At 35.5% G+C, this 26,546-nt stretch overlaps 1 long non-coding RNA gene across 1 annotated transcript; it reads left to right on the top strand.

Annotated features, from left to right (window-relative positions):
- The first annotated feature begins 25 nt into the window (after window positions 1-25).
- LOC108506177 lies at window positions 26-25,821 on the top strand. Its single transcript, XR_001877705.1, has 4 exons — window positions 26-87; window positions 14,572-14,714; window positions 15,595-15,640; window positions 25,766-25,821. It is a non-coding gene; the product is annotated as an uncharacterized LOC108506177 (long non-coding RNA).
- Window positions 25,822-26,546: the final 725 nt, after the last annotated feature.

Below are 26,546 nucleotides of genomic sequence, written 5' to 3'. Positions count from 1 at the left end.
CAGGAAAAAAAAAAAAAAAAAAAAAGAGGTGGTGCAATACACAGTGCCTTGATTCAGCATGCTCCAAAGGGAATGACCCCTGGAAAGGTAGAAATCTTTCCACATCCTTTACTGAAATATGGAAGGTATTCTAGGTTTTGGTGGTGGTGATTTTTGCTTTTTCTTTTCTTGCTTCATTTGCTGGCATGTCCAGCCCTGGAAGTCATCATCTTTTTCTCTCATCTTTAGTTTTCTGTTCTGCTGTGGGAAATCCCCAAAAGCACCCAGCTTCTCATCCTCTTTTTCAGCTATAGTAAAATTTCACCTTTCCCAGCCCTCTAGTCACAGAACAGCACCTGGCTAAATGTTATGACCTGGCAGATTCCTTCTAGTACTAAGCTGGAGAAAACAACATCCCTAACATCTCATTTTAGTCTGGGACAGGCCTGGTAATGAGCAGGTAAAATGACCCTGCTGGAGGGACAGTATCAGCGTGTTGTGGTCTCAGGCCTGCCTCCAGCATTGGCCATCAACACGTGCTAGTGAACTGTGTAAGTACCAAGCAGTCATACAACGTTTGCTTTGCTATTATACTCTTCTAGCTTGCATTAACCAGAGGTTTATTAGCTCCCAGATCTCTAAAAATTTCTCTCCCCTGATTTTTTAGTTGTAGCAGGAAAAGACAGGAAAAGGCTATCACAGATCACTTACATGAGAAAATAAGATATCCTATTTCATTTTTGTGAAAACACACAGGCACAGATAGAGATGATCTTCATCATCCATTAAATGTTGGATTATGCTCTCATATTGGCTGAAGTTATTCAGCAAGGTACAGTCAATCAATCTAGCCATATGAAATAGGTGATATTATTCTATTCCTTGGGGCAGCTCCTCCCTCTTTCTCCTGTTCTGTCTGCACAATTCAAGGGCTGCTGCCTCTTCACTTCCAACATGTTCACATTCAGTGATATTTTCCCTTTGGCTCAGCATCTTGTGCACGCTCAGGTTGGCCATAGCTCCCATTCCAGGAACAGACAACACACTTGTGAACACTGGTGGGAAAAACCCTCAGCCCTGCAGGCTCTGAAATATGATTCATTCTATCTTATGTCACAGACAAAGACACTAGAAATAGATTTTCAATAATAAAAATACTTCCTTATAAATCTGCATGCTGGGAGGAACACCTGTATGTTTATTTACCATCTTCCTGTATGAGACGTTTGGCCCAAGTGATTTGATGCCATAAGGCAGATATTGTAAACTAATTAACAGATGTATACAATTCCTTCAGAGATGAACTGTCCAGGTTATCACAGTGCAGCAAACCAATATCCAAACACCATCTCATGATATACTCTTAGCAGTGAGGAACTTCCCGGTGCCACAGCCCCCAAAAGAAGCAATATTTCTCACTCCTGCATTTTTGTATCATTGTGTTCCTTTTTCAGCTATGATCTTCAGGTAAACATGCTTTTTCAAGATATTTTACATTCATTTCAATATGCTTCTCTGAAAATGATATGCTTTCTTTGAAATAGAAAACTACAGAATAACATATTCAGAATAAACTATGATCATACTGTGATTAAAAATACATTTAGCAGGGAAAAAAATCTCATAAGTGAGTAAAACTTCTAATTTGTGAATGAACTGATGAGCTACTAAACTCCACAAAGAAGTTATAAGTGTAAGATCACCTAAATACTTTATACCATGACTATGACTCAGTTGCCTTTTAACAGTGTGCATTCATTAAACCATTAAAAGCTGTCAGTTCTTATTAAAATTCATTTGTATATATACATATAAAACAAAAAAGTGCCTGAGATATAAAAGAAAATTTCTGTAGAAGAGGAGGAAAGGAGACATTAAGAGTAGCGAGAAAATTATGTAGATGCAAAGAAAAACAAACACTAAACCCAACAGTGTTCTCTCAACTCTATAAATTAAATTTAATCACCCTTTCCAAATGTTCACTTCAGATGCAAGTATTCGAGAGCAATGAATTCAGCTGAGAGTTCTCAACACTCCAATACATGGGTATTGTTTTTTAAAAAAAATTAATGTTCCTGGACTGCAGCCGTGGCCCTCAGCAATCAGTTGGGTGAAAGTGTCTACAAGTTTTATAAGCACAAATGGTTAAGGAAAGTAAATTCAGAGGCACAAGTGAGCATTCAAAGAAAGTAGTCAGGTTCAGGCAAAAATATTGCAATCTGAGCACCTACCCACTTGAAAAACAGAAGCATCAAAGATTAGTTCATCATCCTAATTCCAACAGCACACGCCAAGTGCTGGCACAGAACACCTGATGCTTAATTCAGGCAGAACATTTTGCTCCCCAACAGCTCTAATGCTCCCCAAATAATCATTATATTTTGGTAAACAATTTTCTGAGCATTAGAAAACACTTTCAGTAGGAAGAATAACCTTTAGAAGAATGGAGAGAGGGTGGCAGTTTGGCTATAGTGGGAAAAAAAATACAGATAAAGAATAGGAATCCCTGAAAGTGTCATTTTCACTATATTTAAGAGGGAGTACAGAGGCATAAAAAGGGGAAAACCCTAGAACAGTATCAAATTGCCTGGATCTGCAACAATCATTATCGATTTTAACTGTAAAAAACCCCATATGTAAAAAATAATGATGTCTCTAATACTTGGTCCCTGTTCTAAACAAAATTGAGGGTAAATATATTGCATAGCTTAAAGAACATTCATTACTAGTTTTAATTGTGAAAGTTTGTTAGAGATCCAAACAAACAGCTGAAATTCTAAAGAACCCAAAGAACAGTAATTGCAAAGACAGTTTTCAGGTCAGCCAGTGAGAGAAGAGAGTTTTTGAAAGACCTGAAGTCCTCATACTTCCAAACAACTTAATAGATTTGGGTAGAGATAAAATAGAGCAATGAGTGTGTTTTCAACATTGGATGAATAAAATTAGATCTTTTAAAATGCTTTAAATGTTCCCTGCATTTTTGCCCATTACCAAATCTGATTTTTAGTATATACTAATACTTTAATCATTCTGGGTTTATGCATTTGAGCTCCACTGCTGCTCAGAGAGGAAGAAAACAAAAAGATCCTCCTCATGCTACATAATATATGGCTAAAGCATTAGAAACTGAAAAATCCAAAAATGTAAAAAAATGAGACAACCACATTTTAAGCATTACTATTTCAGGAAATTCAGAGATGTCTCAACTTCTGAGAAACTTGCCTTTCATTACAGGTATTACGTGTTGAGGATAAGATCCCTACTTTCATTTTTCTATTCAAGTTTTTATATCTTTTTTCTTTCATTTTCTTTCAATAATCCTATAAAATCAAAAGGTCACTAGTGATTTTGCCCATTGCTTATATCTGACAAACGTTAATATTAAAAAAAAAACAGTATTTAGTGGAAAACTGGATGTATAAGAGAAAGTTTTAACTAAGGTTTAACTAAGGTTTGCAGCACGGACTTCCAGTTCTTTGCACTTTTGCGAACCAGCGAATTTCCTTTTATAGTTGGAAGTTAGTATAACAGCCACATTTATGTTTACAAACTGTGCTTACATATTAAGCACTAGATAATGTTATTAATGGAATTTCAAAAGTTAGCACACTTGAGTTCATTAATGTAATGACATTAAAGGTGAGCATTTTTACTTCTTCAGCGTGAGATGACTTTTTGATTCACATAATGAAAAACCGAAGCCAAACAACCTGGGTTTTCTTTGCAAACCTACCATATGTTTTTCTAAAATAACAAGTTTAACCTTCAAAGATGTGTATGGCATAAAAGAGGCAGTCAACTGGTAGTTTACTTTGCTTTTTATAGACGCATTACTCTCTATTTTCACTGAAAAAGGCCACACATGCTATTTTAAAGTCTGATGACTCTGGCCTTTTTAGTGTAAACCCTCAGCCCCTCCCTGCCTCCTCCTCAAATCCTCAGACTGTCCAGTGACTTGAACAAAGTATTGCTTTTTCTGCACAAGCATCTCGCTCCTAAATCAATATACCAAGGTGAAGGTAGCTTGTCATTTCCTGTCACAGGATACCCTTCTAAATTACTCTTTTAAGAGTTCAGCAAATCATATTTCAAGAAATGACCATTTTTGCTTCCTTTCTGATTCAACATGTTAAAAATAAACACCAGCCACACTTGTGAAGTCCACAGCCAGATGAGGGTATTTCAGATCAAAAATAAACATAAAATTATTTCTTTTCCCAGCTATAGCAACTTATGTTTGGAATCAAAAAAGAAAGCAATCCTTAGGTTGGGTATTTTTAAAGACACTTAGAAAAGTAGAAAAGAGATTTGAAGAAATTACAGTAAAGTATTTCCCCTACTTTAAGATTTTATGTTGGAGCATGCATTCTTGATTGATAAAATCCAAATGTCTAAAAAAAGGCTTAATATATCTCAGTTTAATCTTTACTAATCTGAAACGTGTTGGAATTAAAAGCAGTTAAAGTTACAGGCTTTCATATCAAGATGTTTTGCTTTGGAGTTCACAACGTTTTAGATGAGGAATTGCCACATATGCTATACTATTTGCACAATTCTCATCTCTGAGGAAAAATTACAGCCCTCTATTAAAACTTCATTTTGATTATGAACAATTTCAAGCTATAAATTAGGACACACAGAATCATAGAAGGGTTTGGTTTAGAAGAGACTTTAAAAATCATCTCGTTTCAAACCCCCTGGTTTGGGCAGAGACACCTTCCACTAGACTGGGTTGCAGAGGGAAAAGACATCTTATATGATTCTCAAAACCCTGGCATGGAAGATTTAGGACTTCAGAGGAACTTCCCTATCTCTACAACTCTGCTCATGCCAACATGTGTTTAACCTCTTATACCTGAGCAATTCTGTTTATTTCCAAAGTTAAGCACACACAGATTCTGTTTCACTTATTTCCATACATTGTTAATTTTATGTCTGTCAAGATAATTTTAAAAATATCTAAAGGTTTAAATCAAAGAAAGTAATCAGTAATCATCCGCCCAAAATTACAGCTTTAAAATATTTGTTCTGAGGTTAAAATGAAAAAACAGTGTTCAGAGTTCTCCCATTTCTTAAATCTAATTAACCAATGCTGAAAAAAAAATTAAAAAGTCCTTTTTTTTTGTCTACTAGCATTCCTTAATTTCTTAACTGTATTATTTTACGTCTGTTTTATAACAACCTTTCACTACACTTGAGACTCAAATGTCTCCAATGGTGTGAAGGGGCTAAACAAATGGTCATTCTTCCTGTTCTAAATCATAAGGCAAAGTATTGACTCTGCATATCTCCTTCTGTACTCTTCTTGGTATAAAGAAAGGACAAAAAAAGGTTCAAAAACTCTCTACAATCTACTTCAGCATAACCGCATCAATGTGAAAAGTAAAATGATACACTCCAACACAAATACATGCATACATTTTAAAACAGGGATGTTCTGCACAGACCTTAATGTACCTCATTAGTTCAGCCAACTTTTACTGTTACGTTGCTTTAGTGTTTTGGTCAGTTTTTGAGGTCTCTAAGAAGGCCTCCCATCACAAGAATGCATTTTTTTTTCTTACATTTGTTTAAGATTATCAAACATTATTCAGAATGTGGAAGATTTCCTGTTTTAGAAAAACACACAGACAATTTTTGAAAAGTGAGAAAAAGCATGGCTTTGCCACATGTTGATTAAGGTTAAGAAAATCTGGAAATGTCCTAAAATTAAACCATGGCTATGGTTGTGTTTTCCACCTTTAAGGGATCTGTCTAGGTTTCACACATGACAGATCTTCATTACATTGGCTATTCCTTCATTATTAATGAACACTGATTTTATCCCCTTTCTTGTATAAAGAATCTCATGAACTTGCAGAGTCTGCTTTTCTTCTCTGAGGTAACCAAGGTCACTATTAGCACACTCAAGGAAGTAATGCAGTGCCTTGTGTACTTACTGCTGTTGCGTGTGTTTGCTAGTGTTGAGATTTCAGTAAAAGCATTATTGCTGCAACATTGAAGTCAGCACTTGATCTTTGGTGTTTCTTTTCCTTACAAAGTGAAAGTAAAACTTTAGGGTAAAATATAGCTTTTCCATTAAGCTCCTTTCCCAACTATACAAAATGCTATAAAAGCTACAGTGGCTTTTACTAATTCAGTGGTTGTTAATTTACAATCAGATCAAAAGGTATGATTAGGTGTTTGAACTTTCTCTTTCCCCACTTTAGCTAATTCCATCAAACAAAATGTCAACCTTATTTTCTCTAACTAAAACTCATAACTTGCTAAAAAAAAAAAAAAAAGAGAGTTGAATAGTTTTCTATTTGGATCCAAAGTACAATGAGGTTAGTAGAAATACTCTCATTAAGCTTAAACAGGCTCTGGCTCAGGCATTTGTATGGTGACAATCAGATAACCAAGAAAGACAGACGTCTTTCATAAAGGGAGGAGCATTTTACATCAGTGTTTGCCATTTATAATGTTAACATATGGATATCAATGGTTTGGAACACAAACGAGGCATTACAGTATTTCACTGAAGAGACTAATAGTTATTGAAGTTCTTAATTGATTTGATGAGTGGCCTGCATTTTTTAAACTCAGGAAATCTAAACAGATGGAAATCCTGTTACAATGTATATGGATGAGTATGGACTTAAATTCTGAATAATCACAAACAGAAACATTCATAGATGCCTCATATTTCACCTTTACCTGCACAAACCTCAAACGTTTTGCTGGTTGTTTCTGCCCTTCCCTGTCCCTCCCCTTCCACGTTCTCAGCTTTTCTTCTACACCAGTCAAGCATCAATTTCAATAGGGGTTAATAAGTGAAAAGTCCAATCTTTGGGTTAATTTGAAAATTAATGACAAAAAACCCCAATTTGAATTATAGCCAATTTTTAAATATTGGAAGATTTCAGATTTGATTCTTAACGTTTTAGCCTTAATTTTTAATTTCTTCAACTGATAATTTTGTAAGAATGCCTTAGCCAAGTAAAAAACTTTACATGGTCCTTAATTTTAGATAATGAAAAATGCCTTAGACTTTAACAAGATCCCACATGCGATTAAGACAATTAATGTGCGTTGCACATCCTAGACAGTTCATCTCAAAGTTTTGTCCTAGTACTGTATGTCCACAGTAAGTCACTTACCCACGTTGGCACATCAGGTTCTTTTTCTTTGCTCACACATGCAAATACACAATTAGTATTTTCAAATTAGCACAATCTTTAGTCATAACCAGGGAAAATTTACCACACCTATTTTAAACCCAAAGAAGCTGTCAATGCAATATTAATGCTTGCATTCTGGTGTGGCTAAAATAATTTCTGAGACTATAGATTGTGCATCAATGGGTATCTCTGTGATTGGCATGAAATGGCTACGGTCAGAATGATCAGAGGCTTGGACTCCAACAAGCAGCTGCATTTGCCATAGGCTAATGCACCTGCTGCTGCCCACAAACCAATAAAAACCACTAAGGTGGTAACTAGACTTTCAAATCCATAGCACTTCTGTGTAATCCCCTCCTGCACCACCAGCAACAAGCAAAATAAATAAAAAAAAGCTTATCGTGCTTAATACTGGTCAGATGAAAAAATTATGTAAAGGAATGGAAGGGCAAAAGCAAAGATGATTGGGATGTTACCTATGATTTCCAATGTGAACTTTTTATTCCAATTGTGTTTTTAAATTATTGTTAAAGAAAAAAAAAACATCTGAGGTCCCAGAAAGCACATAAACACTTGCTCTAAAGCCTTTACTCACTGTTGTCCAGATTTCCCTTTCCTGTCACGTTCATTTTGTACCTCTCCATTTTTCAGACCTCCTACTTCTCCTCTTTATGGCTATAAACACTCAGTGTCCTGACATTTTCTTCCTAGTCATCACTCTTCTCCACTGAGAGGTTTCTTGTTACCTCTAAGGCTCACTCTGCATAGACAGCTTCGATGGCGTCCCCCCCACCCCACTGCCAGTCAACTGTGCTAAATCCAGACATTCCAGATGCCACAGATACTTGTCCATTACATTATCTCCCTTCAGCCCATCTGGTAAAATCAAATTTGCTGGATCGAGGACTAAACAAATGCTTCCCCTTCCCTGGCCTCTGGTAGCACTAAGCCAGCTTAGGGTCAGTAATAACAGCAAAACTTCCAACTCAGGACTTTTGGTTTTGCATGAAGATGCCCAACTCGACAAATTAAATTTAAATGAAGAATTGAACTCTCCTGGCATATTAAATACTGATACAGTGTTGAGAATTATTTAGAAAAACTAATCTTTACACTATTTTAGTACCTAAAAGGCCTAATGTTCAAGCCCTGGAATGGAATCAGAACTTGTTAACAAATAAATAGTAGCAGTAAGTATTTATCAATGCAGTTATCTTTGTAGTCCTCAATAACCACACTGCTATTTTGTATACACATGCACTGCATACCATCTGCTGATGTTTATTTTAATTCACCAGGAAAGGCCTGTGTTTAAGTTGGAATTTAAGTGACAGAATCAGAACAAAAGGAAAAGGGCAGCAGAATAAACTGAATAAATTCCAAATCTGACTTGTAAAGGCAGACAATATAAAAGCTATAATCTTAGTTTAATCCCCACACTTTTTAAACATAGTAATTACTAGACATCTGCTGGTAACACAGCCTTGCTATTGGATAACCTTAATTACCCTGTAATATTTCCTGACACTCCCCAAAATATGCCCTATGGATAATAATTCATTCACGGTTCAGCCCCATTATTAGCTACTAATTCAAACAATCAAGACAAAGACAACGAACAGATGACCTTGAACAATTACCCACTCACTGAACAGAATTTATTTCATGCTTTTCAAAGGCTTTACTGCTTTCCTGGCTTCACGAACAGCACTCAAAAATTAACAAAACGCAAGCAAGAAAAGAGCTGCAGAATAAAAGATTTGCTGGGGTACCCCAGCTCCCTTAAACATCATTTTCTTGCATTAACAACATAATGGCTATGGCAATACAGTCCATTTTCTAAGATTAAATAGTGACCTAGACAGACTGGGTGCCAAACCTGATACAATTGTTTTATTCCAATAGAGCTGGAAGCTGTTCAATTATCTGCAAGAAAAATATTGGGAAACTTGGAATGAAAAAAAAAAAAAGAAAAAAGGAAGAATTAAATACATCTAGCTAAAATGAACGGCATTCATGATGCAACAGTTGCAGAAGCAGATACAGTATCATTGACTTCAGTGCTGAAGCAGATGGCTGGGAATGTCTGAGGCTTCTCTTTGGGCTGCCCAGGAAATATTTCAAGCCACAGATCACACTGTCCTCATTTGAGCTGCCATGACCTGATGCCTTTCTTTCTGATTGTATAGGTAAAATCAAGTGTAAAAGATGGATCATTGCCAAATAAACCTAACTTCTACTACTCTGAATGATTGCTTATCTTGTTTATTTAGAGAAATTACTGTTGTAATGAACATGAAAGGGGATATGGCTTTTTAAATTATTATTATCATTATAATTAAATTTTAGACATTCTGTCTTCAGATTAAGATAAGGAAAAGGCACACCAAGAAGTATAAAAAGCTGTTGTCCTTTTCTCTGTGCCTCAGTTTGTTCCATCTTTGAGAGTCCTTTGAAATCCATCTGAAAGCCAAAGCATTCAGGTTCAGCTGGAAATGGAACTAGAATTACTGAACTGCTATGAAAACAAGGTTGAAGAAAAAGATAGGGGAAAAAAAAAGAAACTGTTAATTCAAATTGAAAATGGAAATTCAAAGTGAAAATGAAATCTGTCTTTTCTGAGATGGTTCTGAGAATGACATTATCATTATAAGAATATAGTTGAATTTCTTAAATACCTTTAAAAGTGAATGGCAGAAATAAGATATTATAAATAAAATTAAAACATAAAGAGATGCTACAAAGTTTTCCCATGCCAAAATCAGAACTATTATTAAAACAATAGTTTCTAAACCCAATCTATTTATATACCCTAATCACAATGACTTTAGAGATAAGATTTTTTTTTAATGTAAAGTGCATAAGAATGAAGAACCTTGTAAAGTTTAAAGCAGGATGTTTAGTCCTAGGTCCAGGCAAACAATCTGAAAGCCAGAGATAAAAGGACAACTATAGTTCTCCTTGACCTTAAAAGGTATGCAGTCTGCAAATATAAAGCACTTCAGGAAAGGTGGAGTGGAAAAAGGATTTTTTTGTCTCCAATGGAAAGCACGAGACTGCAATATCTTCAAAGAAAAATATTTGTGTCAACATAGCTTTACAGACTATTTGAGACTTCTTGTTGAAGCTATGCTCTCTGAACATGCTTTTCTTATCAATAACGCCTAATAAAACTTCTAAGATATAAAAGTCCACATTCCAGATATGAGGTATACAGGATGAAATTTCTAGTTCTGAGCAGATTTGTTTGTACCTTTCCACTACCCATCTGAATGTCCCCTTCCAGGATGGCACTGAAGTGTCAGCACATGTCTCTACAGTGTTGCACTTTTCTAGTGTAGTAACTGTAAGAGCGAGTCTGTGGTGAAATCCTCACTTCAAGATTGGACATATATACCAAAGATAGTTTTGGAAGCAGTTTCAGTAGCAATATACTGGCTTAAATTTGGTATAGTCTCTTCTGGCCTCAAAAATTAATTAATTACATCAACATTCCGCCTTATTTTCTTTTCCTTTGGTCATTACATCATCCACAAATCACCACCTGAGATTTTCATTAGGGAGTATGCTTTTTATTTCTAGGACTTCTCTAGAAATGAACATTTGACATTTCCTTTCCAAGATCAAGAGCAGCCTTTCAGGTCATAATCAAACATCTAGGAAACAAATTTTTTATCCTGGCTTTGTAAGAACAGTGTCCTCTGTTTCTTTTTCAAAAGTCTCCCATGTAATGGATTATGAACATAAAATAATTTCTTGTGGATAAGACAACAAAATAATCTCTTGGCCATGGGTCAGGAATGGCCTTTTTCTTATGCATAAATATTCAAATTATTATTTTTGAAGGGAAAGTTTGAAGTACACTTGTTATTAATTTCTATAGAGACCAAATTAATGCAACTTGCCTGAAGCTCATGTCCTTGTTCATTCAGGAACTGAAATGTCATGTACAGCAAGATGGTCTTTTCTTCTAATTAATGTGGTCATGAAACAAATGAAACACAATATGCAAATAAGAGCTATGATGATTAAATAAAATGCTGTCCCTCCAGGAAAAAAACCACTCAAAATATACTAGTTTCATACAGTTGGTTTTGAGAGGCCCATCTGTTAAAACTGAAAGTATTTTGCTTAAATTACATCTGGGTACTAATAGGTACTGTGTTTCAATTATTTCAGGGAAACTTAAAAGACAGAAGTTTTTGCTAAAGTTAAGGTTCAGAATGAACGGCATAACTGGTTATCCTGTGTTTAATCATAGATATTGGGTCAAGCTCAAAATTAAATTCACATTTCTGCTCACATCTGAAAAGCCTCCTAGAAAGTCAACATGAATCTAGACAACTTCTCTTTATGAATGTTACACAGCCAAAAGACATATTAAAGATTACAGAACCTCATTTTTAACCTCATAATCCTGTGATTGCTACAAAATGCCATAAAGCCAACATAAAGCAACAAAACTTATTTATGGAATGAAGGTCTCTTACAATAAGTATGATTCTAAAAAAACCCTACTGTTTTAATTCAGTGTTCTATTGTTATTCAGCGTGTTTGACCTCATCTCCTGGAAAACACAACAGTACCTTGTATGATTATTTTACAAAATATGCCTTTATTAAGTGAATGTCAGAAACAGGGCATAAAAGTGACCAGATTCACTGAGAAGAATTCTCTTTGAACCATTTCCTTAGCCAACTAGTTCAACAGAGGATGGTGTCCCCTTTCAGACTGAAGAAGGTCAAGCTGTTTAGTAACATCTTCACAGGAGAAATTAGACCTTCCTCCCTCTTATCCAATGGGAGTTTTGACAATGGATCTAAAACCATTTTCACCTACTGGACCCTTCTAGGGTCCTAGAGTCCACCACATCCTAGAGTCAGTAATTTCCTGTTCTTGATTACAGCTTCACAGAAAACATCTCTTTTACCCTATGACTCTGGAATTTTTATCATAGTTTTTTTAATACTTATGTTCCAGTGATCCTGGACAAGATGAAAGAGAGATAACAGAAAAGGTGACCCTTTCCTCCAGAAAATCCAGACAGCCAGTCCTCTCGTCTGACACGTAGGAAACCAGTATCACCTGGAATGAATCAGGCACAAGAGCTGGCATGCAACTTTCTCCATCATAAGCAATTGTTGTGACCACCAAATTGTGTTCTCAATTATTTTTGTCTATTGAGACACAAAGATCTTTTCCAACAGTCTCCATCAAAACTCTTGAACTTCCGTGAGAAGTCTTAATGTCAAATTATAGCTACTTAATAACACATATTCTGCTGAATTTGATTTTTCAAAGGAAAATATAAAGTCCCTTGAAAAGTTACAAATACAGAAAGTAGTGTTATTGAAGTGATAAAAAAAATCATCATCTGTATTGGCAAAGGTGATATTCTGGCAGAGTAGACCTTCTAGCTATGAGAGAATTATCCAGAACCAGAAAGAACTTTGAGAGCAGCAGAATTATTTTTTTCTCAAGGCTTCAGATCTACTAAGGCCTAATTCACACAACTCAATGGAAGAGCTGAACTTCAGTTGTTACCACCTGCTTCTAATTTCTCTTTTTTTCCCAGCTCCCCTTCACATGAAAGCTTATTTTTCTTTCTTAGACTGAATGCTTTTTCCTACTTATGTTTTCCCTCTCCTTCCTGATCTCATGACTGCCTGCTTTTATCTTCAGTGTAGTCAATTCCAAGTCTAAACCTAAGACTTTGTCTAAACCTAAGACTTTGTCTAAACCTAAGACTTTGTCTAAAATGTATTTTTTTTAAATTGAAAGAAACAAACCTGCCTGCTTTTTTCGCTTCTCCCTGCTTCCAATACCTTCTCGATTCTCAATGCTGCCTAATTCCTTATTCTTCTTTTCTAAGCCTAATCTCTACTTTTATATCCTGCAAAACTTGTTTGCTTTGTCATGTATACCTTTATTCCATACTATCTTTCTTTTCCTATATTTATTTTCATGCACTGTCTTCAGAGACCAAATTTGTTTTCAATTGCAAAGATTTAAGGATTTCCTCCCCCCAAAATAATATTTTCATTCCTCAGCTTTACTGTGAAGCAAAATATGTTTGGTTTTTTGAAATTAGCAAAGATCATCCTGCCTTCTTCATGGTGAATACCAACTTGAATCATACAATCTTCTCTCTCTTGAGTGCTAAATTCCTCAAGCATATTTAGAACTTGCATCTTTAGTTTTGCCACAGATGTTACATCACCCTGTTTTCCAGTTTCCTACTTGATGTGAAATCTCTTGCATATTGTACACTTGTAATTTTAATCTACTGCAATATGACTTGAAACATTTCTCCTTGATGATTTTTACATCTGCTCACTGCAGTACAACCTGTATCTCTGCAAGGGACAGAAATCATCATTTCATATATTTTCTGCATGGAGTAGAAACTATAACCATGTGTAAGTTGCATTGTTGGTATAAGGAGGCAGTTTTAGCAAAACTGATGGTTTTTCCATTGCTATGTTGCCCACCGAAGCTCAAACATTGTCTGGCAACTATCCTCAAGGGCAATTGTCTGGCCAACTTAGCAGCGGGCCCCCTGCCATCCTAACAGATGGGCACCAAGTGTAAGTAGCCATAAGACCATATAAGTGCATTTAGTGTGAAACTTGGGGCATAATTCCCAGCCTTGATCACCATATGGCTTTTCCATACTGAGTTTGTGATAAATGGGATGCTCAGTGCTAACTTAACTTTGAACATGAACAGCATTAGGGAAAATAATAAGTAGAATAGCTCCCACTATGTGATAATCAGGGGGTAAGTTTGGAATCAGCAGAAACAGTAGAAGAGGAGGATTATTATACATCAACATCCTCCCCACACTTTTATTTTTGTTGATGCATTAAGCTTTCCATGACTCAACTTCTGAAAAACAATGAAATAGGCTCCTTCACTCCCTCCAGACACCTTTACAGGGAAAGAGGATGCAAAATTATGACAACATATGCCTTCAAGAAAAAGACTTTGAATTGATTCACAGTCTCATAAATGAACTGAACCTACGTTTCACAGTAATTTCAATATTGAATTCTGCAGAACTGTTTTAACAGAGAGGCTCAGGATTTCATAGAATTCTTTACCATAGATATTTCAATGCTTTTATTCTACATTCTTAGTGGATATGGAAAGCATTTCACCTCCCTTCAACACACATTGCTTCACACACATCTGATCTAGTGGTCAAGGGAAAAGGGAAGCCAATAGAACCTATGTTTGTGACCACCATCTTTTTTCTAAGCAATTCCTAGTAGTGCATGCCTCAGTACCTGTGGATTTTAGTTATTGCAGCAAACTGCATTGGTGTTTGCTAACAGAAGGGATTTAAAACAAACAGTAAGTACTGAAATAGGGAATTAGTTCCAAGAATGGGAATCTTAAAAATTCATACATTGGTTTTGATTATTTTTAGATGGCACTTCTGGGTTGTAGTTATTGTCAACAAAAGATTCTGCTTGTGACCTTTGAAGAGTGAAAAGAATCTAATTTTATCAAGCCTTGAGAAAAATATGAGAACTCTGAAGAAGCATTCATCTAGATTTAAGATTTCAAGTGGTAAGAAATCACATGAAAAAGAATTTAACTGGTTTCATTCTTTCGTTTTCTATCATACTTTAGAGGGGAGATCATGGTTGATTTATACTACTCTAAAATGATGCTAGCAAAAGGAAAGGAAAAGTTCTACCTCTCCCATCTCCAGTTACATATTTCTACCGGAAAGGGCAGTGTTGCCCTTCAATGATGCAGGACTAGAGTAGTTTGATTTATTTACAGAACCACTGTCTTAGATAAAAAAGAGGAAGGTTTAATCCAGTATAGACTAATACAGATTTCACTGGAAACAGTTACAACTGTGCAGCTGAAAGTCCAACAAAAATATATCTCTGTACTTTCAGCTCCTAAATCTGAGAGAGGAACACCTTTCATGAAATACTCATTTGAATTTGCGTGCTTTCCAACCGCATTCAAATAATCAACTCTGCTGGCATGAACACTCACAGAAAGCAAATGCCAAAGGTGCTTATGTGAGCTTTTCTGGAAACACAATTTAAGGTGGGCCCTTAGAGTTTCAGTTGAAACATTTATTTAATTAGGAAGAGAGATAACTGACAGGCAGTATTTAATCAGAATCCTGAAGTAAGCATACTAGAGAATCAAACACGGTCATGCCTTTAGTTGGCACATACGACCCCTTCCTGAATAAACTTCCTACTTACCTGAAAAGAGTTAAATTAGTACCTCTTTATGTATTCATTACTTAGGCCACCAATAGCTTGTCTCATATACAGTTAGATATGATTAGAGCCTGTTACACTAATTTCCTCTTAAGAAGATTGGATCTTTTAATTTTCTTTTTAACATATAAAGTCTGAAGCTGAATTAGGTTATGTTTCAAAAATCAGGGAGTTAACTGGACAACACTATATTTTTGCAGACCTATGCATTTACAGAAGGCTTCAGTTTATCCATTACTTGAACAGGTAAGTGATGCAAACCAAACAAACCAATAGACCATGTCCTAGTCAGCATCAGAGTATAATTAAGAATGAAAAATCCACTTGGAAATACAGAATCTACCACAGGTATTGGGAGATTGAATTCACAACAGAGAGAATGGCTTTGTTCTTCAATTGCAGCTCTGTTAAAAAATGAGTCTAAAAGTTGCACAGCTTCCTGTTTATTATCTCTCAGAAACTTCCAGGTCCGATTCACTCAATTTATCTGAAAAGTATTTTTCTCAGTTGTCAGCCCTGTGAGACTGACCTTAACTACGAGTCAAAGCACGGGCTCCTTCTGGTGATTGCAACTATGAACTCACCTCCGAAAATCACAGCTGAAATTGCCATTACTCCCCTTTCATGATACGATTTACTCCATAACCTGTCCATTGTGAAGTCTTAAATATGCCAAATTCAGGATTTGCATAAAGAACAAAAGAAAAAAGGACTTGAGTAAGAAGAAATTAGACTTGGATGAAGTCAAAATGAACAGCAAATGTGCTCTAACAGGCATTTATCATTCTATAAAAGCAGAAGTACTCTACTTTTGACAAAACTGAAGTTCTAAAAGTTATATCTTTAGGTTACAAACAGAGAGAGACATCTTTACAACAAAACTAATGTGTAGAACTCACTGCCTATGAGTGATTAGACAAACCAAGTTTCATTTGTTGAATGGCTCAGATATTTGCATTCAAAAGTATTATAAACTTTTATATATTATTCATTATAATGTTTCAGAAAAGGCTTATTCTGCTTGTGTTTGCTGATGCGGTTCTGATCCTTGTCAGCCAAAACAGAAATGTGTTGTAATTTAAGCTTTGGACTGCTGGGATCCACTCAACGGCCCAGATAACACTGCTTGGCAGTCACAGTTGCACTGAGGGGCTCCCGAGTGCTCCCTGACACCTTTGGGATCTGGGATCAGTGGGACCTGCGGGGGCTGCACTTGCCTGGCTGATGGTGGTGCTGGGCCAGGGGCTCCCTCCCTCTGCTGCCCCATCCCCAGGGCACCCTGACAGCCACAGTGCTGTAGGTTGCTGCTGAGTCCTCCCAGGTGCTCTGATATGAAACACAGGTCAATCCTCATCAGCCTTTGCCAGCCCGAAACTTGTTCAAAATGGAAGAATAGGGCTGGGTTCTGGTTCTGTTTGTTTGTTTTACAGTATTCATCCTAGGTCACGGGTTTATGGAGACTACTGAATAACCTGCTGTCCATAGTCATTTATAATAGCAATTAAAATTTCTAAAGCCCTTTTGAAAAAGTAATTAAAAAAAATCCTTATTGTCTATCTTGTAATAAGATGGCAATATTTTAAAATGTGATGAAATTTTTCTCTAATAAGTCTTGCTCTAAATTGTTAAAGACACAGAATTCAAAAATTAATGCAATAGAAAAAAACATTTTAAGGAAATTATTTCTATTTCAAGTCTTCTTCCCAAAATATTTTATTTTCTAAGATATCAATAATTTGTTCAAAATCACAAACTGGACAGTGTACTGCCCCTTTCAGATTCCACTTTCATAATCCACAGAATCTTTGTGTTTAATCTTTTGTTAGAAGACCCTTAAGTTCTTTGATGCATGCACATTATTTTCTAGTGATTGCCACCACATGAAAAGGGTGTTAATCCTCTGCTAATTAACAACTTGTTGAGGTCAGTGGGGGTTAGAACTTTACATTTTTGGATTTGGTGAATTTTTCATTCACTGGAATTTCTTGTTCTCATCTGTTCAGGTATTCTGTAATTTTTTTCCTCAGTATATTTTATTTCATGTCTGTAATAGCATCCCCTTGCCATCTTAGCCTAGTAAGAACATGCTAAGAGCTTCTTGTATGACGTGAGATTCAGTCTGCACGTGTTTTTCTACTCTACAACTACTTTGACTAAAAAGACTGTTGCTTTATGCAGTTTAGGTGGTTTCTCTATACAGGAGATGGAATTTCCATTGCTTTTGATAGTCATACTACATGTTTATAAAAATAATACAATATTTCTAAAAGATTGTTAAAATATTATGAAAGGTATAAAAACCAATTCCTATTAATGGAAAGAAAATGAAAATGGTCTTGCTGATGTTATTTATTCAGTAAGTATTTATATTTATATATATATGTATTTATTTATTTATTACCGTATTAATCTGATAAGTAGTTTAATTAACTCCAGACAATTTTAACTTCTTTCACTATTACTGTCACTGAGCACAAGAGTTTGCATAGTCAAAATTCTATTATTAAGATTTCAAAAACAGTTTTGTTGTTTTTTCAGCTGATATCAAGACTTAAAAAATGGTAGCTTGCTTTAGGGAAATGCTATAAGCAAAAAATGTTCTTATCTAAGCAACATTAACATGCACCTTATTTTTTCATTGCATGTCTATGAATTGTGCTTTTTAAATAAATACCACATAATAACTCCTCAGAGTCCTGAAATGTAACTATGCTGCCCTATCTGTGTACGTTCTTAAAAAGGCTCTGCAACTCAAAGAAAAGTAGATAGCAAGATAGTAGATGTTTTGTTTTGCATTTAGTTACCACTAACTGGAAAAGGTGCAAGAGAAAAGGCATCATAGAAACAGTTTAATAAAACTTGGTGAGGTTGGCAGAAACTGTGAAGAAAAAAATGGAAAGGGCACCAAAACAGTCCATATCCACACAGTAATTAAGAAACAGGTCTAGCCTTAGTAATCTTGCCAGTGAATTCCACAATTTTATGATACACTGTATGAAAAAGCATTTCCTTTCATAGTAAACAAATCTACTTCTTCTATCTATTTCTAATCTCTCCAGATCAAGCTGAATCATCCCTTGTGAGAGAGGCAGGGAGCACAGGCATTCCAAATGTCTTCTCTACAACCTTCACTACCTTGCAACTGTTTTTCCTCATGGCTCATTTTAATTCTCTTTCTTGAGCAATCTATCATAATCTTTGCAGTCTCCTTCACCTCCCCAAAAATACCTGCATTTACTTGACAGTTTTCATCACTATCTGAACAACCGATATTTCTAAAATACCCTAAAAAGGATGAGGAAATTCTCTTTGGAAATACTGTTTCTTAGTCTATCTTAAAATTAAAACAAAATGCTTGGAAAGAAAAGGAAAACCACCATCACCGCAGTATAATTTTAATTACAATTTCTTCAAAAATTCTTTAAAAAGACACAAAACCATCTAAACTGAAGTGCAGACTTAGCCACACGCCTGTGTAGACACTGTGACTGATTACATGCTATGTAAACAGTATTTCACAGACAGTACTGTAGAGATAGATGATAGACCATTAGGACAGTTTACAAAGGGAAGGGAGCGATCTTACCCTTTTAAATCTTGATTAAGGAAAAAAAAGATGATTGTATATGTTGTTGCTCGGTTTAAAATGATTTTGTTATCTGAAGCTCAGTAAAATCTCAGCACAACAGGGGTGATTCATGATGCAGGATGTGGCTATTTTTTTGGTGACAAACGAAATACCTCCAGGGTGCTGAAGTTCTGTGGCTCTTACTCAGCCATTGGAAGGATGGGAGGATGGGGGTTTCCCTGAGGTACCCTCACTGAGTGCATACCTTTGGCTCCTAACGAGGCACCGATTAGCTCCATAATTATTTTTGAATAGTTTTGACTGTTGAGATGAGGCAACTTTCAAGATTTCATTTATGCACATATCTGTTAAAGTGAAAATAGCTGAAGAAAGAACACTTGTCTTTCTTTTCATTAGTCTCTTTCCGAAACTCTACTAAGTAGTTTTCCCTTTTTATTAAATTATTAAGACCACTTTTAATTCGTTCTGCTATTAATTTGTAGTAATAGATTTTCATGCAGATAAGCCAGTAATTCACTTGAAAGTCCATTCTCTCCTTAACACAGGAGCCAAGTTAGGAATGTGAGTGTAAATATTGGTATTAAAACAGTGCTATAGTTTCAGCATTTGAAGCAGTTTCATTACTTGAGGAATTGAAGTATCTAGATAAAGTTAAATTAGGTCACAAAAATATATATTTTTTTTTTAAAAAAAGATGACCTAAATGGTGAATTGTGACAGCAGCCAAGTAAATAACTTAACAAGAAAAAGCTTTGCAGAATATTGATTTAATGCATCACTTAAGCAACAGAATATCTCAAACCCACATTATCCATGCTCTATTTCCCTGTACCTTGGACAGTTTATCTATTCACCTCTCTCAAAGGAACAAGCACATATTTCTACATGGATTGTTTGTCTATGATGTACAGTTTTTAACACTATGATAAAATTAATCTTTAGTATAATTCTATTTTTGTGAAAGATACTAGTTTATAGAAGTTTTGGCATTCTGGAATTAAAAAGTTACAGAAATTTAACGAAGATACATCAATTATCATCTTTACCCTGTGAAAATACATCATTTCAAATTAAGGATTTTCACTCTTTTAAAAGACCCTAGACTGTGTTTCAACTTAATTGCACAGAGTTTGTAAAAGAGCATTAAAAAAATGTCAAAAATCTGATATAAAATTACAATGATTTTAAATTATGTTTTGAAATGCTACATTCAGGACAAACACTATAAGGATAGTGCTGTATCTCAGAAGGAGGGACAAAAAGCTGGAAAAAATACTGGGTTTCTTTTTTTTTTCTTTTTTAAAGAAATGAATGAAAAAAATATAATTTTTTATAACAGACTGTTTCGCTACCCAAAGCAAAATCTGGTGTCGCAAAGATTATTTAAGCCAAAACTCAGACTCTATCAGTGTAACACCATTTAATATGCATGAATGACAGCTTGATGGCTAGAGAGGCATCTGATATGAATTCTCTGATTTCCTCTCTGTGGCTGCAGAGCTGGAGCTGCTGCTGCTCCCTGGCTCCATGTCACCCAGCTGCCGCGGCAGGTTCTGCACGTAGACAGGACTGCTCTGCAGCACATGCTGACAGAGTTCTACCAAGGTTCTACAACAACTATGGATATTATGCAGGAGGCCCTTCCCTACATGCCTGTCCTGAGGAGGCACTTGAACCACCTATTGTCCAGTACTTCTGATTTTCCCTGATTAAGCACTCAATTTTATGGAAAATGGGCTAGGAGTACTCATACCACTCAGCAGGGTAACAGAAGCCCAAAGAAAACAACAATTTTTGTGGTACTTTTCGAGAACATGGGCAGTCAGAACAGTGTCCCCAGGACAGGGTTTGAAAAACTTTTATTCACAACACCTTCAGTAATTTCCATCACTGTTGCCTGGTGTCCAAGATATCTCACCAGATATCAGCAAAGAATACGGAGGTAAATTCAGTCCTGGGGAAATGAACTACTGCTAAAATCCATTTTAGCAACACCTATTTCACCACTGTAAAAAAAAAATAAAAAAATCCTGTTTTAAATTTTCAGGTCCCTTTTCAATCTTAGAGGAGGTGGCCACAAGGTCTTACTGATTTCCCTCCCACCCTTCATGCTGTGGTAAAAATCTCCCAAGCTATTTGCTTTGTAATATCTGCAAAGCAGATTTAAGAAATTAGAGAAGTTACCTCCTGGCCAGTTTTATTTATCTTTTACAGCTAAGAGAGGCTATATGAGCATTGTTGGAGCCTATTCGACCACCCTTTGTGATCTCTCCAGCTGAGCAAGGCAGGGAATAAGACTCATCTGTTCACCTCATGTTGATTTGTCATTTGACATCTGTGTCAGAGCAACACCCTGTAAGAGCAGACACTTTGATGCCACTGCAGCTTTATCTCTGTCAGAACTAGAGCTGGGTGGACCATTTACTGTGAATAATTTATTCAGCAGATTTCACCCATTCTTCAGTTTAAGAGTTCTCTATACATGTTCTAATTAAAAGAGATAATTGGCTTAATACCCAAACACTTCATTCTTACTTGTTCCCTTTGTCCAGAGGTGTCCTGAATAAAGGCAGGGTGAAGTCCTGATGCCACTTAAGACACTGAAACCCACTCTTCTTGATTTCACTAAGGTCAGGATCTCAGTCAAGGTCCCTCAAGCAAGAAACCTCCAGTTTAGATTGTGATATACCACAAATGAGGTCCATAATTAAACAGTGGGAAGGAACAAAAGATACAGAGTGAGGGATGGAGTAATAGGATATTTAAATATCATCATGATAGCTCTATTGAAAAAAAAAGTGAAATAGGCGATAGAGATTATTTAAAGAAGGATGATATTCGGGAGGGCTCAGGGTAGGATTTTATTCCCCTACAAGGATCAGACAAATATGTGAACATACTTTTGTGACTGCAATTATTTGAACAAGTGCAGTTTGCATTGACTTCCTCCCTCTACCCCCTCCTTTCCTCTCCTCTGCCTACACCTTGTTTGTTAACCAAAATCAAAACCCTCTTGGTAAATGAATTCTCCACTCTTTAGTGTATAAGAAATTCATTAATCAATACCGAATATATAATTCAATATATAATTAAAGATAAAATGTCATTACTGGAGTAGCAGTTCTGTTCAACTATATAATAATCTATTTCTGAAAGCATCTCTACCCTGCATGCACCTAGCAAGGATGGGTGCCTGAAGGCAGTATTGAACTATATTCTCTGAAATGCCTAGTGTTTTTGCTAGCAATTTCAAACTCCTCTGTACTTCAACATTCAGTCACTAAAGTATGCTGCTTAAATTATTAAATCCTTTTAATTTAAATTTTCATAAGCTACCAGAGGAAAAATGTGCGTCCTTAAAGTAACAGGTCTGGCTTCTTGCAAGGAAAACCATGGTATTAGTATTGCTTTTATGCAGTATTAACACCCCCTTAGGAAAATAACAAAATAAATTATTTCATTAAGGAGTAAAATGTGGAGGGCAGATGGTTTAAAAAAAAAAAAAATCCTTTTGAAAATGTCTTGGTTTAGGACCACCCAAAATTAGAACAAAAACGGGATAAACTACCTATTATCTTAATCCCTAAAAGACTGAGATATCAGAGGAGAGTTATTAATCAAAAAATGGGAGACCTCATTAGATCAAAATTTTTGGAAAAGATGAAAAAAAATATCTCCAAGATTTATTATATTGATCCACAAACAATGTTACTTTGAAAAATTTGGAATATGTTTTTACTTTAATGTATTTTTACTGAAAAAGATGTTGCAACTGCTATTGGCTTGTTTCCTAGTGATGCTTTAATCTCATCTAAAATACTGCACTTCTGTTGCAGACTCTGCAGTAGGGATGGGACAATGGACGGAATACTCTATTTAATTTAGTGTGAAATATATATAGTGTTAAATACTGAAACATTCATCTGTTTTCTCTGTGAAGAGAGAGATGATTTATCCCAGAGAGTGATTGATTCAATAAAAAATATTGATAATTAGACCACATAGGAGTTTTTCAACCAAAAGACTTCTATATTTGAAAGTTGAACTGCTAAATACTACCATTTTTCACCAAATACTGGATTGCACAAAATTTTGATAAGTTTTAGATTTTGCAACCAATCTTACACTAGAAGGAAATTAAAATGCCAGTTGTATAGTTCTATAAGGAAATATAATCAAAGTTTGATAGATAATTTATAAAATAAATATGTTTATATATTATTGTGGGTTAATAGGGGATGGAAGAACTTGTATCTGAAATCAGAAAAAGGTACATAACCTTGTAAGAGGAGTCTGAGGGAAAAAGACCTGTTATGGTCACCAAGTCCGACTGCCCCTACAAAGCTTTCATTTTTTTGGGTGAAAACTGAGCCACCTGAGTTTCAGGCATGTGTTTTTTGGGGTAAATAATTTGTTTATACTGAAAGGACTTAAGGGAACAAGTGACCAAAGAAAAGGGATAAAAATGAAAGGATTAAAAAAAACAAAAATTGAAGAAATTATCCAGAAAAAAAAGGGCATCATTTAAATCACCAGACTTTGTGGAATACACAGATGTGATATAGAAATCGTTCAAGTAACATTCATTTTAATGGTACTTAAGCGTTTCAAGAGATTTTGTATATTTTAAATTTGAGGTTTATCAGATGAAAAGCATGGTTGGTTCTACCTTTGTTGATCAAATCTTTCTGGATATCATAATTCTATGGCAGTCTAAATATAGACAATATTTAAAACATTTGTATCACTCAATTTCATCTGACCTATACTGCAGTTACCAGCTCACTATTTACATAACCTTCTGTTTTATTTAGGAATTTTCTCCTGCAAACACAATTGCTAACACTATATTTTAATTTTCACTTGAATAAATTTGTAAAAATTTTAGAATTGATTAGCTGAAAATCCTTGAATTTTTTTCCCTAATATTTTAAGTTCATCTGAATGAGATATTGATGAGATATGAATTCCTCACCAACAATCCTGTAACCAAAATCAGGTTTATAAATACAAAAAACCAAATAGCTCAACATATACATAAATTTCAGTACACAGATCAGGAACCTGTTGAATCTGAAATGGTTTTTTGTAGTGGTTAAATTGCAGCCATATTATCTAAGCTACCATCAAAAGTTGTCCCTAAACAGACAGAAGACCTGCAGAGGAAACAGGAGTAAGTTCTTCTGACTTTCACTATTAGTAGGATACCAGTTTCCTGTCTGACTGCTGAAAATCTTCCCAGTATCTCATGTGGTTTCATTCACTTTTTCTACATAAAGAGTTAGAGGAGAAAGAGGAATGAGAAAAGACCCAGTTGGAAAAAACCACAAACAAAACATAACCCCCCCAAGAACCCCACAAAATCAGTTATGATATTAACAGCTTAGCTGGAGATGATTTTTCTTTATGTAAGTAGTAGATACTGCAACCTGGCCAGCTGGTTCATATACAGCAGAGATGACTTGCTCAGACAACATTTCAGCTACTGTCACCCCTCCCAGTGCAGGAGATGAGAACAAACCTTTATTCACAAACCTCTTGTACCAGATGCATTTGAAAAACAACTTGTGTTCGCTTATGGCTGTTCTTAACTAGGGTATACAAACATTTCCAGAATATGTGCACACACTGCAAGTGATGTACATGTTTCCAGGCTTTGGTAATTACTCTTCATGAAATGGCTTTTGGGTGCCCTTTGTCCACTTGCCCTCCCTCAATGATTTTCAATGACTTTGCTTCTTCTCTGCCTTTTTCCAGTTTCCCCAGTATCTCCTGGGATATTAGTTTCTGACTGATTTCTTCTTTGCTTATACACTACCAACATCAAGGGATTTTGCTAGCTAATATAGGATTGAAACTTTAGCAATTACCACCTACTGCTGTATTATAAAAAGCAAAGGTGTATAGAACAGCAAGAATTCTCTGTCAAAGTTGTAAGCAAATACACAGTCTTATAAAGTTCAATTATTTTCCACTGAAAGAAAAATGGAAAGGATTAAAAGTGCTGGGCAACATGAAATCTGCACCATACACACAACAGAACTCCATTTCATTTTCTAAGGAAACAGTTATGTTTTCAGAAGTAACCATTTACATAATACAACACATCAACATACAAACTGCACAAGTGCCTTTATTCTAAGTGTTTCTGAAAGAAATTTATCTGAATTTTTGATTTTTGCTTTTCTAAATGTAGTATGCATTACTAAGAAGAAGCCAAGGGGAAAATCTGCTCCTTCTCCCAAGTAGTCATGGAGCTTATATTTACACAGGAAAAAAATCACTGGCTGATTTGCAAAGTTGTTTGGGAATGCACCCTATACAAGATGTTCAAGTCCATCCTACTTTTCCACACCCTCACACAAACCATACGCTCTCTAATACTTCCAAAGAATGAAAAAGCTACATTAGTAACTATAATTTCTAACTTCAGTCATTTCTTTTTTTCCTAGAGTTCCTGCCCAGGGGACATTGAAAATTCTTAGGAATAGGACCTGTATTAAACAGGAATTATGTGTCTCTACCAGTCTTTGCTAGATCAGCAAAAAAAGCTGCAACCCAAAAAAACTAACCCAAAAACCAGAAATAAAAATCTGTTCTATCAAAGGATGGTCACAGAGGACCACACAGCAGTAACAGATCTCCAGACTCTGACAGCCCAGTTCACACAGCAACATGTTACCTCACATGTAAAGCATCATCATAATAACAGAATTTGCAAAGTAATGTTATTTTTCACATTGTGGTAACTTTATGATGCTCTTTTCTGTTGTCTCTTACAGTTATGAACTCTTCTTTGGTAACAATAATGGAGAAAGAAGCAATTTATTGTTCAAGGGGAGTGAACATGATATAGCTTAAGTCTTCATTTTGCTTTCTTTCCAATAGACATGATACAGAGAATAAAATGTCCATTTAAATACACAAGTATATGTAAAGATACATTTCTCTCTCTGGAAAGAACAGTGAGGCAGAGCATTAATTTGGTCTCCAAAATACCAGGAGTCACAAAACTGTCTGCTTGTGTCATCCTTTGATTCATGGTTCAAGAAATGCAGTTAAATAATCGTTGCTCCAGATTCCCTAATTTTTCATGAAATTCACTCACAAGTTGTTTGAAGAAAGAGCTAAATAATAATAAATTAATTCAGATGTTTATTCCCTTTCTTTAAATAGTTTTTCAGCATTTTAAAATCAGAAACTGACATTCATGAAAAAGATGTATTTAAGAAAAGACCATGCACTGGTCTTAAAACCAAAGAGTTTACTGTTCTCTGGAGTAAGGTTTTTTTTTATTAGTATTTCTTCCCTCTTTAATTGAATTAAACAACAACAACAAAAAAAAGGCAACCAAAATTATGAAGACCACCAGCGCTGCGAAAAAAAAGAAAATGTCTCCCAGGGTTTTCAGTTCTCTTCCCTCAATGTTCTGGAGTCCAGATGTGGAAAGCCCAGTGGAGCTGAAAACATTTTTGGAGGGTGGAGAGAAAGTTTTGATGCTACTGCTGTAGCCTTATTTTATCCAAACCAGATAATTATCTTTCTTTGTGAAGATTAAAAAGC

This window comes from Lepidothrix coronata, unplaced genomic scaffold (genome assembly GCF_001604755.1).
Source record: "Lepidothrix coronata isolate B3197 unplaced genomic scaffold, Lepidothrix_coronata-1.0 Scaffold209, whole genome shotgun sequence".
Classification (NCBI taxonomy): Eukaryota; Metazoa; Chordata; class Aves; order Passeriformes; family Pipridae; genus Lepidothrix; species Lepidothrix coronata.
Note: the sequence above shows the minus strand (reverse complement) of the source record. Positions and strands in the feature narration are given on the sequence as shown.